We start from the raw sequence: 12,363 nt of genomic DNA on the forward strand, positions 1-12,363 counted from the left end.
AATCTGATATTGAACAAGTATCATCGGAATCACATGACTCGTGTTCAAATTCAGCTTCCTTTTTCTTAACAGATATAGCAGACATTGGAAATGGTTTCACGAAAAAGGAATCCTCAGGAAGCAGATTTCCTTCAAACTTTTCAGGTGTCTGCTTCAAAGTCACTGAGGTAATGGGTGTGGCTGTAGATGTGACAGGCAGTTCTATGGTACTCGGTGCAATTACAGTTTGGTGAGATTGTTCTGTGGTGTTAGGCACAACTATAGTTTGGACAGATGGCTCTGAGTTATTAGGCTCTACTGTAGTCTGAACTGCTGGTTCTGAGGTATTAGGCACGACTATGGTTTCAACAGTTGGTTCTTGGGTCTTAGACACAATCTCTGCATGAACATCCTGCTTCAGTGTATGACTACCTACTGTATGTCCAGAACAAGTTTCGTCTCCGCCTGGGACATCTACTGATGGTGTGTTTTGAAGCTCCAGAGTCTCCTCGTCATCACATGTGAGAGGACAGGCATAAACATCTGAAGGATTTTGGTTACTCTCTTTCCGATTGAGTGAAACCCTCTTCACAGCGACTGCTTCCGCGTATGAAGAAGGTTCGACGAAAACTGCACTTTGGTGCCTTCGTTTTCCTCGTGTCACCCAACCAGACTCATTTTTTCCATTTGTTTGATTTTCAGAGTTTTCCCCTGCCTCAGTAGACACCCCAGTGACCTCAGGTTCATTTACATTTTCAACTTTACTTGATTCTTTTTCAACGCCCCTTGGGCATTCATTTTTCATGTGACCATACTGTCCACATTTGTAACACACTAAAGTCTGTGATGTGGCAAAGATGCGGTAAGTCAACTTTTCATGTTCAATTTTTAACATCACGTCTAGCTCACGAATGTTTGGCTTCGGAATAATAAATAGTTGACGTCGAAAGGAAAGAATATGTTTTGTACTGTGGTCCTTAAAGCGAACAGGAATGAAAGTTATTTTTGAAACCACAGTGCCATACTGTTCTAAAGCAGCCTTCACCTGCTCGTTTTTTATGAAGGGAGGAATATTTGACAGGAGTACCTTCATCGATGGAACATCGAGGGGTGATATGAAGAGGAATATATCCGGCTCCACAGTCAGTCCTGACTCCACAAGCTGCGCCACCATTTCCTCTTTAGCGACGAAGATAACAACACGCTGATTCATTCTCGATGCAGCTATTACACGATGCATGCCGATTAATTTTCCGACACACAAAACAACTTTTTCAACTGAGATTTCGGGTGGTGGCGTACACGAAAACCCATTTTTCTGACTTAAAGACTCTAACAGCTCAACGGTCACCATGATTTAGGCGCAATAACACTCAATGCCTCGGGGGAAAAAAAAAATATATATATATATATATATATATATCTATATTAAAAAACCAATACACAAGCGACGCTGGCGAATGGAGGAAATTAATAATAATACAAATGATAATAATATGGACGCGGTCCAAGAATCGTTTAAAGGAGCCAAAGCGATGGCAAAAACTAACAAAACACGTCGGATGGAAACCAGGCCTCAAAACCGGGAGGGGTTCTGAGAAACCCGAACACCACCTACCGTGCGCACTCTCTTTCTCTCTCTCGCTCAATGGAAAAGAGAAAACAAGGAGAAAGGGGGTCAAGAAATCGAAAACTAAAACATTTAGACGATGAGAAGAGGGAGAGGAGAAAGCAACACAGGCTCCGCGCGTACCGCCAGGAACTGAGCAACAGGTCTTCGCGATTGCGCGCACGTGCCAAGCGAGCAACAGCTGTGGAGAGAGAGAGGGAGAGAGAGAGAGAGAGAGAGAGAGAGAGAGAGAGAGAGAGAGAGAGAGAGAGAGAGAGAGAGAGAGAGAGAGAGAGAGAGAGAGAGAGAGAGAGAGAGAGAGAGAGAGAGAGAGAGAGAGAGAGAGAGAGAGCGAGAGAGAGAGAGTGAGAGAGAGAGGGAGAGAGAGACAGAGAGAGAGAGAGAGAGAGAGAGAGAGAGAGAGAGAGAGAGAGAGAGAGAGAGAGAGAGAGAGAGAGAGAGAGAGAGAGAGAGAGAGAGAGAGAGAGAGAGAGAGAGAGAGAGAGAGAGAGAGAGAGAGAGAGAGAGAGAGAGAGAGAGAGAGAGAGAGAGAGACGAGGAGAGAGAGAGAGAGAGAGAGAGAGAGGGAGAGAGAGAGAGGGAGAGAGAGAGAGAGAGAGAGGGAGAGAGAGACAGAGAGAGTGAGAGAGAGAGAGAGAGAGAGAGAGAGAGAGAGAGAGAGAGAGAGAGGACGAGGAGAGAGAGAGAGAGCGAGAGAGAATTTCTCACTTTCTTTTGACTTATCCAACGTCAGGGGGTGTGAAAGGTCTTCCAACCACCGAGACACATTATGCCATGTAATTATCTTCAAAATTATTGAAGATCGATAAGGATTTCATTCATATTCTGCCATTCTTCATGATATTCGTCGGCTTCATTTTCAACATCAGTTATCAACGATGTTATTGGGGACAATCTGTCAGAAAAAAAATATTATTCGTCATATAGTAATTTAATTCTGTATAAAACAACAAATAATGAATTGGTTTAAGGATCTCACCTCTCCCCTTGTGAAAAAAGATTGATCTGCAAGGTCGGAGTTCTCCTCTGAATCCTCCATACTCTGAATAAAACAAGCCAAAGCTCGCGTTAAAAGAGGACAAGTTGATGACATCACGGAAATGAGAAAACAATGGGTTTTTTTCAGGTTTGTCTCTCAAAGGAAATGAGTTGCATTTTTGCTTCAGGCGAGGGAGCTTGGCTGACTCATTTTGACACAAAAATAAAACCGGTTGCTTCAAATGATTTTGAGAAGAACTTTCAGAAAATAAATATCATATTTTCATAAAATCATAAATAATGTTGAATTCGGAAAGACGATGAAAAATATAAGGAATCGACAAAATGATATGTGGATCAGGAGGTTGTCAAACAAGAGCATTCAGAGAAGTTTATCATTTATATCTGCTCAACAGAGATAACTAAACGAAGAACCAAGTTCCAAGTTATTCTTTGTGAATATACTCGATGGAAATGAATGTTATAAGAAAATTAAGTTATTCCCCAAAGTAGAACATGGACAAATGTTCATTGGTTCGCTCTTTGAGTAAAATGAAAATATGAAAGGACTGTGATTATGTTGGGGGTAAGAAGTGCTTGAATCAGAAAATCTCAATTCTTCATTTCCTTGTGTGGGAGGGGGAGGAAGTGAGTCTCCCATTTTGAGCTTTTGGAGCTTGGGTCAGATAGTGTTCGCTTTTTCCCATTCATTTGAATGGGCGTCCCAGAAGCAACATTTTACATCTACTGACGTCTTTTCTTCCATGCTGAACTGGTGACCCCGATGTGATCCAGGTCCACCTGGTGCGGAGGTTGTATAGACATGGACAGCCCACAGGATTAAATTTTAAAACCTGCCAAAGGGTGCAGGAGCTCTTTGTGGGGCAATGGCCACCATACCTGGCACCAACTGCATCTGCAGACATCCTCCTGCAGTTGGTGACCTTCCCTCTGCCTATCACTCTGCGAAGCTTGGGCGTAATATGTTCTCGTGGATCAGGTATTACAGAGCAGAGGTATGCGCTCTACCGAGTGCCCTTGTAGTTGACAATGTAATCACATGCCATGTGTTTAAAATCCAATTCCATTGAAATCGCGATCCGGAGTGATGGGTTTTTCGCACAGCGCGAGGTTCTGACGCTCTGAGAAAATCACGTGATGTCGCTGCTCACTCCACAATTCCTGTTATTCTTTACACAATAAATCCTACATTTCTCCCAAGATAAACTAAATAAATAAATTCCATCGGGCTTGTTTAAAATCATAATATCAAGGGAGATTCAGGGCTGAAAAGGAGGTTCCGAAGGGCGGACATTTCGAGGGAATTTTCGTTTTTTTTTTACCAATCGGCGCCACTGATGCTGAAATGTGATCCTCGTTTAAAAGGATTTCTATAAAAGTTTTAAAGTTATCGCTTCTCGGCCTTCGATGGCTAAGATCAAGTGTAGTATCTGTTCTTATCGGTTTAGTAGCTGATATGTCCCGCAATGCGGGACTCGTCTATTAAATGTATTTTTGGAATTGGGAGTTGCATTAGGGGCTTGCTCCGTCGACTCCATGCATTGACCTGGTATTGCAGTCCCTCCAGGAACGGTGCACCCCTTTTGGGGGAAATTACAAACAAAGAGAAGATTATTGTATGTCATGCAGTGGTTTGGGGGTTTCATGGTCTTCACATCTAAATCCGAGTTTATAATGGGAAAGGTCCATGGTGAGTCCGAGTTGGCGAGCGTGCGTTTTTCATGTCCTTGGACTGGGTGTACAGAAGGTTCTCTGTGCACGCTTCCGTGCGTTCAAAGCTTCCATTGCAATGGTGCATTGGGTTGAGGGTGCTGTCAATGTACGAGGCAGTTTTAACTGTTGCTTCGATGACGGATCTTCACCCAATCATTTACCCGAGGACATCTTCCATCTGCCTGGAAGTCAGCTGGCGTCACCTTCGTTCGCAAACTTCTTCCTCTTCTTAACACCCACAATTATTCCCACACTCTTGCGAGGTTGGTGGCCTGGGTGGGCGATGAAGTTTGATAAGTCTTTCATGAACTGGCTGGCCAACTCTTTCAACGTCCACCAACTAATGCTGGCAGATGAGAGTCACGTTTAACGCCCATCCGAGGGACAGCGCACACATTAATGAAACACCAGGATGGTAGTTTATAGCTTGGTCAGGAATGCAACCCAGGCTCGACACGAGACAGTTTGGAGGCGAGTGTGCGTACCTCTCGGCTGTCCATTGACTAGATCTCTGATGTCATCATTCTTCTCCCGAATCTAAACAAAGGGATCAATGTGGAACAAAATGATTCATAGAGATTCTTGTGATGAGGAAACAAACAAGCTGAGCAATCGTGACTCAACAATAGGCTTTATGACGTCACCAAGTTATACCTCGCGTCATCATATGAGGGTGGAATCCCCCAAAAGGGATGAAGTCGTGAAGACGTTTTTAATTCTCTCAAAACACCAGCGAAGGAGAAATTCTCCAAATATCCAAAGCAAGATACCACTTGCTTCTTGAGATATTGCATCTGATCAACATTGGAACCTCTACAGGATGGATGTGGATGTGGATACCACTTGCTTCTTGAGGTATTGTATCTGATCAACATTGGAATGCATGGAACTCACCATGGACCTTTCCCATTATAAACTCAGATATAGATGTGAAGACCATAAAAGAGTGAAACCCCCAAACCACTGCATGACATACAATAATCTTTTCTTTGTTTATAATTTTCCCCAAAAGGGGTGAACCGTTCCTGGAGGGACTGCAATACCAGGTCGATGCATGGAGCAAACGGAACAAGCCCCGAATGCAACTCCCAATACCAAAAATCCATTTAATAGTCTAGTCCCACATTGCAGGACATATCAGCTGCGAAACTGATAAGAATAGATTTATTAAAAAATTTTCAAAAGACCAAAATTAAAAAGTTAAAAGAGAATAGACAATGAGGATAAAATTCCTCCACACCGTTAGAATCAGAAAAAGAATAGAAAGAGGCCCCTGGGGGAATGTCAAAATAAAAAGTACACAACCCCGAAGGACCAGTTCAGGGCACCAGGCCATAAAAAGAAGGGGGGCCAGTCCAAAAATAGAAATTTGCACTTCTCAACCGTTTGGCAAGATCCATTCACTTAGACCCGAGGTCGGCAACCCGCGGCCCGTGGGCCAAATGCGGCCCACGAGCTCCTCCCGTGCGGCCCGCGGCGCCTTGTCCGGATTTCCATTAGGTGCGACCCGCGAAACATTTTTCTGAACAGACGGCAAATTTAACATATGTGGACATATGATTCTTCCACGTACATCACAGTCTCTGTACGTCACAATAAATTATTTTCGCTTCTTGTCCACTTAACCAGGACCAGGAGGCTCTGTGCGCCAAGTCTGTGACCATTACGGAGGTCATGACTGTAGTCGTCAGGGCGGTGAAATTTGTTTGCGCCCATGCTCTCACCCACAGACAGTTCCGCGATCTCCTGGCTGATGCTGAGGCAGAGTTCGGCGACCTGATCGACTTCTGCGAGGTCCGTTAGCTCAGCCGAGGAAAGATGTTGGATAGTCTTCAGCCTGAGGGATGAGCTGGCGTCTTTCCTGCGAGAGAAGGGCAATCCTGTCCTTCAGTTCGAGGATCCCACATGGGTGTGTGACCTCGGGTTCCTGGTGGACATTACTTGACATCTAAACGAGCTGAACATCCATCTGCAGGGTAAAGGTGTCTTGGTACCTGACCTCCTCGCCTTCGTGAAGGCATTCGAATGCAAACTTCGCCTGTGGGAGCATCAGCTCAACCAGAACAAATTCACTCACTTCGCCCGATTGGCTGAGCTGCGCCCGACCCCCGCTGCCTGCCGTCGCTACGCCGCTGCCCTGTCTGAGCTGCGAGGGGAGTTCGAGAGATGCTTCAAAGATGTGCGCGCCTGTGAGAAAGAGTTCAAGCTATTCTCCGCTCCCATTGATGTGGATTCTGTGGATGTGGCTGACGACCTTCAGCTGGAGCTCATTGAGCTCCAGTGCTCAGAGAGCCACCGCGCAAAGTTTGCTCTTTTGTCGCCAATAAAGTTCTGGCACTCGCTCTCAGCCTCCCGTGCTTTCCCGGCTCTTGTTATGGAGGCTCTGAGCTTAGCTTCATTGTTTGGGTCCACATACTCTTGAGAGCAGCTGTTCAGTCACGTGAAGCTGACGAAGAACAAGACAAGAGCACAGCTTACAGACGCTCATCTTTAAGACGTCCTCCTCCTGGCCTCCTCCTCCATCAAGCTGGACATTGACTCTCTGTCTGCATCAAAGAATCACCAGCCTTCACATTAATTGTTTCACATTGTGATTATTACAAGTCTTAAGGTTCAAGTTACAATTACATTTATTATTATTTGATTTTTAGGTGTGTTTGTTATTTTTTCGGGTTGGGAGGGGGGTGCGGCCCGCAAGGTGGCCCGAACGTGGCCCAGTGGCCCGCGGCCTGGTTTAGGTTGCCGACGCCTGACTGAGACAAACATGAAAACCATCCACCACCATACAAAAAATTTTTTTTTAATTAAAAAAAAGGGGGGGGCAAAGAGGGGGAGGAAGGGAAATGGGGGAGTACCAACCTCAGACCTCCACATACTGACGATGGCCCGAGATATGCTCAATGTAAATATCCTGGGATCCACTAATAGCATCAATGCAACAAAGCCGACGCATCAGCTTCCGGTAAGACCGGGAGATTCCCAACCGGTTCAGGGCCAATTCATTACCAGGGAACCACGATCCCAGTGCCCTCACTATGAACCCAAGTACCTGGACATCCTTGCCCTCAGCCACCAATGCTTTACGCAGTCCTTCATATTTTTCCCTCTTTGCAACTGCGCAAGTGGCAAGGACATCAGGACCATTGTCAAAGGGGACAGCAACGTCAACGATTGTGATTGTATTTCCCTCCACCACAGTGATATCTGGTCTTTCATGTGGGGAGGGATCACCTGGGACATGCTGGTCAACAGATACGTCCCCATGACGAATGGCCTTGACCAGGCCACTCTGGATCATGTTGTGTCGGCGGCGAATGGGTACCATACCCGGGGGACAATGGTCAACAATGTGTGCCAGAGTCTCCCGGGGATAGCAACACTGCCGACACCCCTGGGGGGCAGCGGGATTCCACCGATGAGTCACAGCATTAGTCGGGACACAGTTCAGCCTTGCCGAATGCACAAACCTCCAATCACAGAAGTGCATAAACGAACCACTGCAAATCCATGAGGAACCGTTGGCAAACCTATCCATTTTCAGTGCAGCGGCCACCTTTCCCTGGTCCGGGAGGCCGAGCAACCTCTGTGCAAACTTCTCCCTGGTCCATTCCCGAAGTGCAGAACACACGTCTTTAGAGTTACACTCACGGGAATGGCCCAGGGTCACAACGGGCTCCCCTGAAAGGGCACGACGGACAGTCACATTCATCCGCCGCGTCGCGGACCTCACCCGAGATCAGAGTGTGGAAATTTGGCCGCTGTACCCAGAGTTCGCCAATGGCCCTTCCATCGAGCCAGACAGGAACTTATCCACGTCCGACTCAATGGGGACACAGTGGATTGTCGGATGGACGACGGACAAGAGCTGCTGCGTGGCAATGCCGCGTAAAGAAAGGTCACTGGAGGACAGCATCCGCACCGTCTAAACGACAATTTGGATGTCTGCCTCCGACCCCGGGTGTTGAAGCCCTAATCCGCCAACATCCCGGCCCGCAAAAATGTAATTATTAGAGGCGCGGACCGGAAGCTGGCAGATCTCCTTCGCTGCACTAACCACCGCAGATACCAGCCTATTTACTTGCTTTTTGGTCGTCTCTCCCGCGCGCAGTGTGAAAGAGAGGCAGGGTTGGACAAAGGTCTGAATCGCATCCAACTTCTGCCATGGTGCTAACAATGATTGTTTAATTTTGAGGACGTCCGCAATCATGTTGGTAACCAATGAGCAGATGTCCTCATCATCTCTGTACACACCGATGCGGGTCCCGAGGTAGCGATAATGCTCCTCGCTACTCAAAGCTGGCATGATTCGACCCTGAATCGGGAATGACACATCACCGACCCTGACCCCCTCACGACCGAAAAGTGACAGAGAGGCGCACTTAGCAGGCTTAAACTCCAGCTGCAACACATCAGCATTAACAGAGGCCACTTCAAGAAGGGTCGAAAGACCCTCCCTGGTCCCACTCAGGACAACCAGGTCATCAGCATATGCCAATATAGACACCGGCTGCCCATGAATTTTGACGCCGTGACCTCTGGCCACAGCAGAAGCCTGCACCACGCGCACAATCAATTCGATCGTGAGGTTGAACAGGATCGGCGATATGGGGCATCCCTGCTTCACCCCTGACAATATAGGGACCTCGCTAGTCGGGCCATCATCCATATTAAAGGTAGTGGAGGCACCAGTGTATACATCCCAAAGCAGGTTGATCAGCTCCGCAGACACGCCCATCGTGTCGAGTGCGGCAAAAATGTGGAACACTCCCAAAAATGTGGAAGCTCCATGTGGAACACTCCCAAAAGCATTACGAAGGTGCAGCCAGGCGACAAAAATATTCTTCTGATTACGCCTGGCGTCCTTCATTATGGTGTTTAACAAAAAGGAGTGCTCAAAGCAGCCTTCACTGGGCCGAGAGCACTTCTGGGCCTCACTCAGCATTGAATGCCGGAGCGCCCAGCTGCGGAGCCGATCAGCCAGAACCGCCATAAACAGTTTGCAGAGGCAACTCTGGAGGGCAATTGGCCGAAAATTCTCTGGGTCCCCGGTGTCCCCTTTCTTGTGGATCAGGACCGTGGTGGCCTGCTTCCATGAAGCTGGGATGCGGAGTGAGCGCAGACATCGGTTAAAAATTTCCAATGTCACGCGACATGCCCCATCCATCCGCTTCAGGTGCTGGTAATCAACACGGTCCGGTCCTAGGGCAGAGTTACTCATGCGCCCAAGTCGGGCAGAGATCTCTCTCTGACCAATGGGCGCACTTAACGCCGCCCCCTCCGCACGAGCCTCGTCAGTGGATGACACATGTTTGGAGAATTCCCGGGAAATGACAACTGGGTCGACATTCTTGGCGGAGAACACCCGGGAGAAAAAAGCCTCCACGGATTCTCTCCCACCAGAATATCTATCCTCAGCTTTCCCGAGGACTACCCTAAAGGCACGCTTTCTGCTGTGTCTGTACAGCTTCTGCAGGCGACTGGCCTCCTGGGGGTCGTACCCAGGCCTGGGAGCACCCACCATATCCGGACGATCAGGACGAGGACGACTTGGGTGCGTGGGGGCGTCTGCATTGCGTCCACCACGCCGTGGTCGGCAGCGGTCAACCAGGGCGCTGGCGAATGCATCGCAGACCTTTTCAAACTCCTCCCACAACACCGCGTTCCACAGCTGACCAACCCAATACTCAGGGAAGCTCAGGCCAGCATCGACACCTGGGGGAGGGGAGACAGGCCGTGGAGCCGGGGGAGCGCCGCGTCGGGGCGGGGGAGCTCGAGACCGGTCGGCAACCGAAGCGGGCGGAGCCGCAATTTCAGCCGCACCCGCGGGTTCAAGCCCCCCCCTGCCCCATCGCAGCGCCCCACCCCCTCCACACTACCGCTCAACCCACCCCCAGCCACAGTACCTGCCACCTGCAAAAAACTGTCACAAGCCTCCTCGAAAGCAGGCCCCTCGGGGACCTCAAGAATAGCTGATACCAATTGGTCAAAAACCCGGGATGTCTCCACATCACATCGGGGGGTAACCCCGACAGGGGAACCCTCGGTGATGGGCAGCACCGGAGACTCACTGCAGGCAACTACTTGTTGTTCCAAGAGGGGGACACCCACAAGGGGCTCTGAGACCCGGCTAGACTCCACAATCAGATCAGCCTGCCCTCCAGAGGGGCAACCCAAAAATGGTGACCAGGACCTCCGGAACGACCGCAGCTTACTAACACCGATTCCACTAATATTTACAATACGCGGGCCGGTCGCCCCGTCGTCAGAGCCAAAGCTCTCGGCTGGGAAGGTCGGACCCGGTACATCCTTTGTTATAACTTGGGGCACCCGTCTCGAATCGGCGCTCGCCTCAGCCGGCTGTCGTCTCGGCAATCGACAACCCGAAGGCCCAGCGATACCGGAAACGGAGGGGCGAACTCTGTCCTCTTTCCGATGGATTTGGAAATGGTTCGCCGCCTTCCTTGCCGTATCGTATTCCAGGTCGCACAGAGAGCATCGAAAAACTGAAATAAAGGCGGTCCCGGCATGAAACCGCTTCAGATGTCGTTGTAGGGTCTCGCGGCACAGTGAACAAGGCCACCGGTCGGGAAGCGGGTACAGAAATACCTGGGTATGGGGGCCGACGGGGGCGTTGGCCTCCGCGGCGACCACCCGGTGCATGCGGGCGATGTGTCGACGCCACCCTGCGAGCGTCGCAAGGTCTTTACCGCACTACTCGCAGGGGAACGTCTCCACAGCACGAGCAGCACCTTCACCTCGCCGACCCGGCCTCTGTCCGTCCTCTTCCATTGGGAATCTGTGTTGAAAAAAATTAGAATTATACACAAGAGAGAAAATTCGCAATAATTCAAGAACCAGTTCCCAGGATAGGACGTCCACCACACTGCACCGCGAAAAAATGGCGGGAGGAAAAAAAAATTATAACAACAACAACAACAACAACAAAAAATCCACCATTCATCCAGGATAACGATAATAAACAATTGAACTGATAAGAACAGATTTATTAAAAAATTTCAAAAGATCAAAATTAAAAGGTTAAAAAAGAATAAGACACTGAGGATACAATTCCTCCACACCGTTAAAATCAGAAAAAGAATAGAAAAAGAGGACCCTGGGGGAATGTCAAAATAAAAAGAACACAACCCCCAAGGACCAGTTAAGGGCACCAGGCCATAAAAAGAAGGGGAACCAGTCCAAAAATAGAAATTTGCGCTTCTCGACCGTTTGGCAAGATCCATTCATTAGACAAACATGAAAACCATCCACACCATAGGAAAAAAATTAAAAAGGGGGGGGAAGGGAGATGGGGGAGTACCAACCTCAGACCTCCACATACTGACGATGGCCCGACATATGCTCAATGTAAATATCCGGGGATCCACGAATAGCATCAATACAACAAAGCCGACGCATCAGCTTCCGGTAAGACCGGGAGATTCCCAACCGGTTCAGGGCCGACTCATTACCAGGGAACCACGATCCCAGTGCCCCCACTATGAACCCAAGCACCTGGACATCCTTGCCCTCAGCCACCAACGCTTTACGCAGTCCTTCATATTGTTGTGGTTGACCAAATTCGCAAACCACCATTCAGGTCCCTTAGGTGAGATATCTCGGTAAGTATATGTGTAGTTAGGCCCAAACCCGTTGTCTAGAGGGAATAAATGTCATTCATGAGGGCTGCGACTCTTCAGGATAGCCGTTTTTCTTTTACTATCTTTATTTTGGACCAACCGCCATTATTACCACCACCAACCACGTCTCAACAGCCATCACAACAACAACCACCAACCACAACGCCGCTTCACCACAACCGCCACGACCTTTACCGTCACAACTCGCCACCATCGCATCACCGTCATCTCGCGCCACTCGTGGGCGCCGATGCTGGACTCGTGTTGGGCGCGCACCGAGCAGCGTGTTCAAAAACATCACGGACTTTCCGCAGGAAAACGGATCAAAAACGACTCACGCCCACTTTTGTTCCGTCCAATCGGTGAGCGAGGGGCGATTTGGCCCCGCCTCCAGGGCGTTGGAGG

The 12,363-nt window shown here is 48.9% G+C and overlaps 1 long non-coding RNA gene and 2 other non-coding genes across 3 annotated transcripts; 1 reads left to right on the forward strand and 2 right to left on the reverse strand.

Moving 5' to 3' along the window:
• Positions 1-2,286: 2,286 nt before the first annotated feature.
• On the reverse strand, positions 2,287-11,113 carry LOC147009103 (uncharacterized). Its single transcript, XR_015052998.1, has 3 exons — positions 10,928-11,113; positions 2,589-2,651; positions 2,287-2,504 (listed from the first exon to the last, which is right to left on the reverse strand). It is a non-coding gene; the product is annotated as an uncharacterized LOC147009103 (long non-coding RNA).
• LOC147009104 (U2 spliceosomal RNA) lies at positions 3,998-4,191 on the forward strand. Its single transcript, XR_015053117.1, has one exon. It is a non-coding gene; the product is annotated as a U2 spliceosomal RNA (small nuclear RNA).
• LOC147009105 (U2 spliceosomal RNA) lies at positions 5,331-5,518 on the reverse strand. Its single transcript, XR_015053122.1, has one exon. It is a non-coding gene; the product is annotated as a U2 spliceosomal RNA (small nuclear RNA).
• Positions 11,114-12,363: the final 1,250 nt, after the last annotated feature.

Source organism: Eptatretus burgeri, chromosome 17 (genome assembly GCF_056783735.1).
Source record: "Eptatretus burgeri isolate ZD-2024b chromosome 17, Ebu_testis_v1, whole genome shotgun sequence".
Taxonomy (NCBI): domain Eukaryota; kingdom Metazoa; phylum Chordata; class Myxini; order Myxiniformes; family Myxinidae; genus Eptatretus; species Eptatretus burgeri.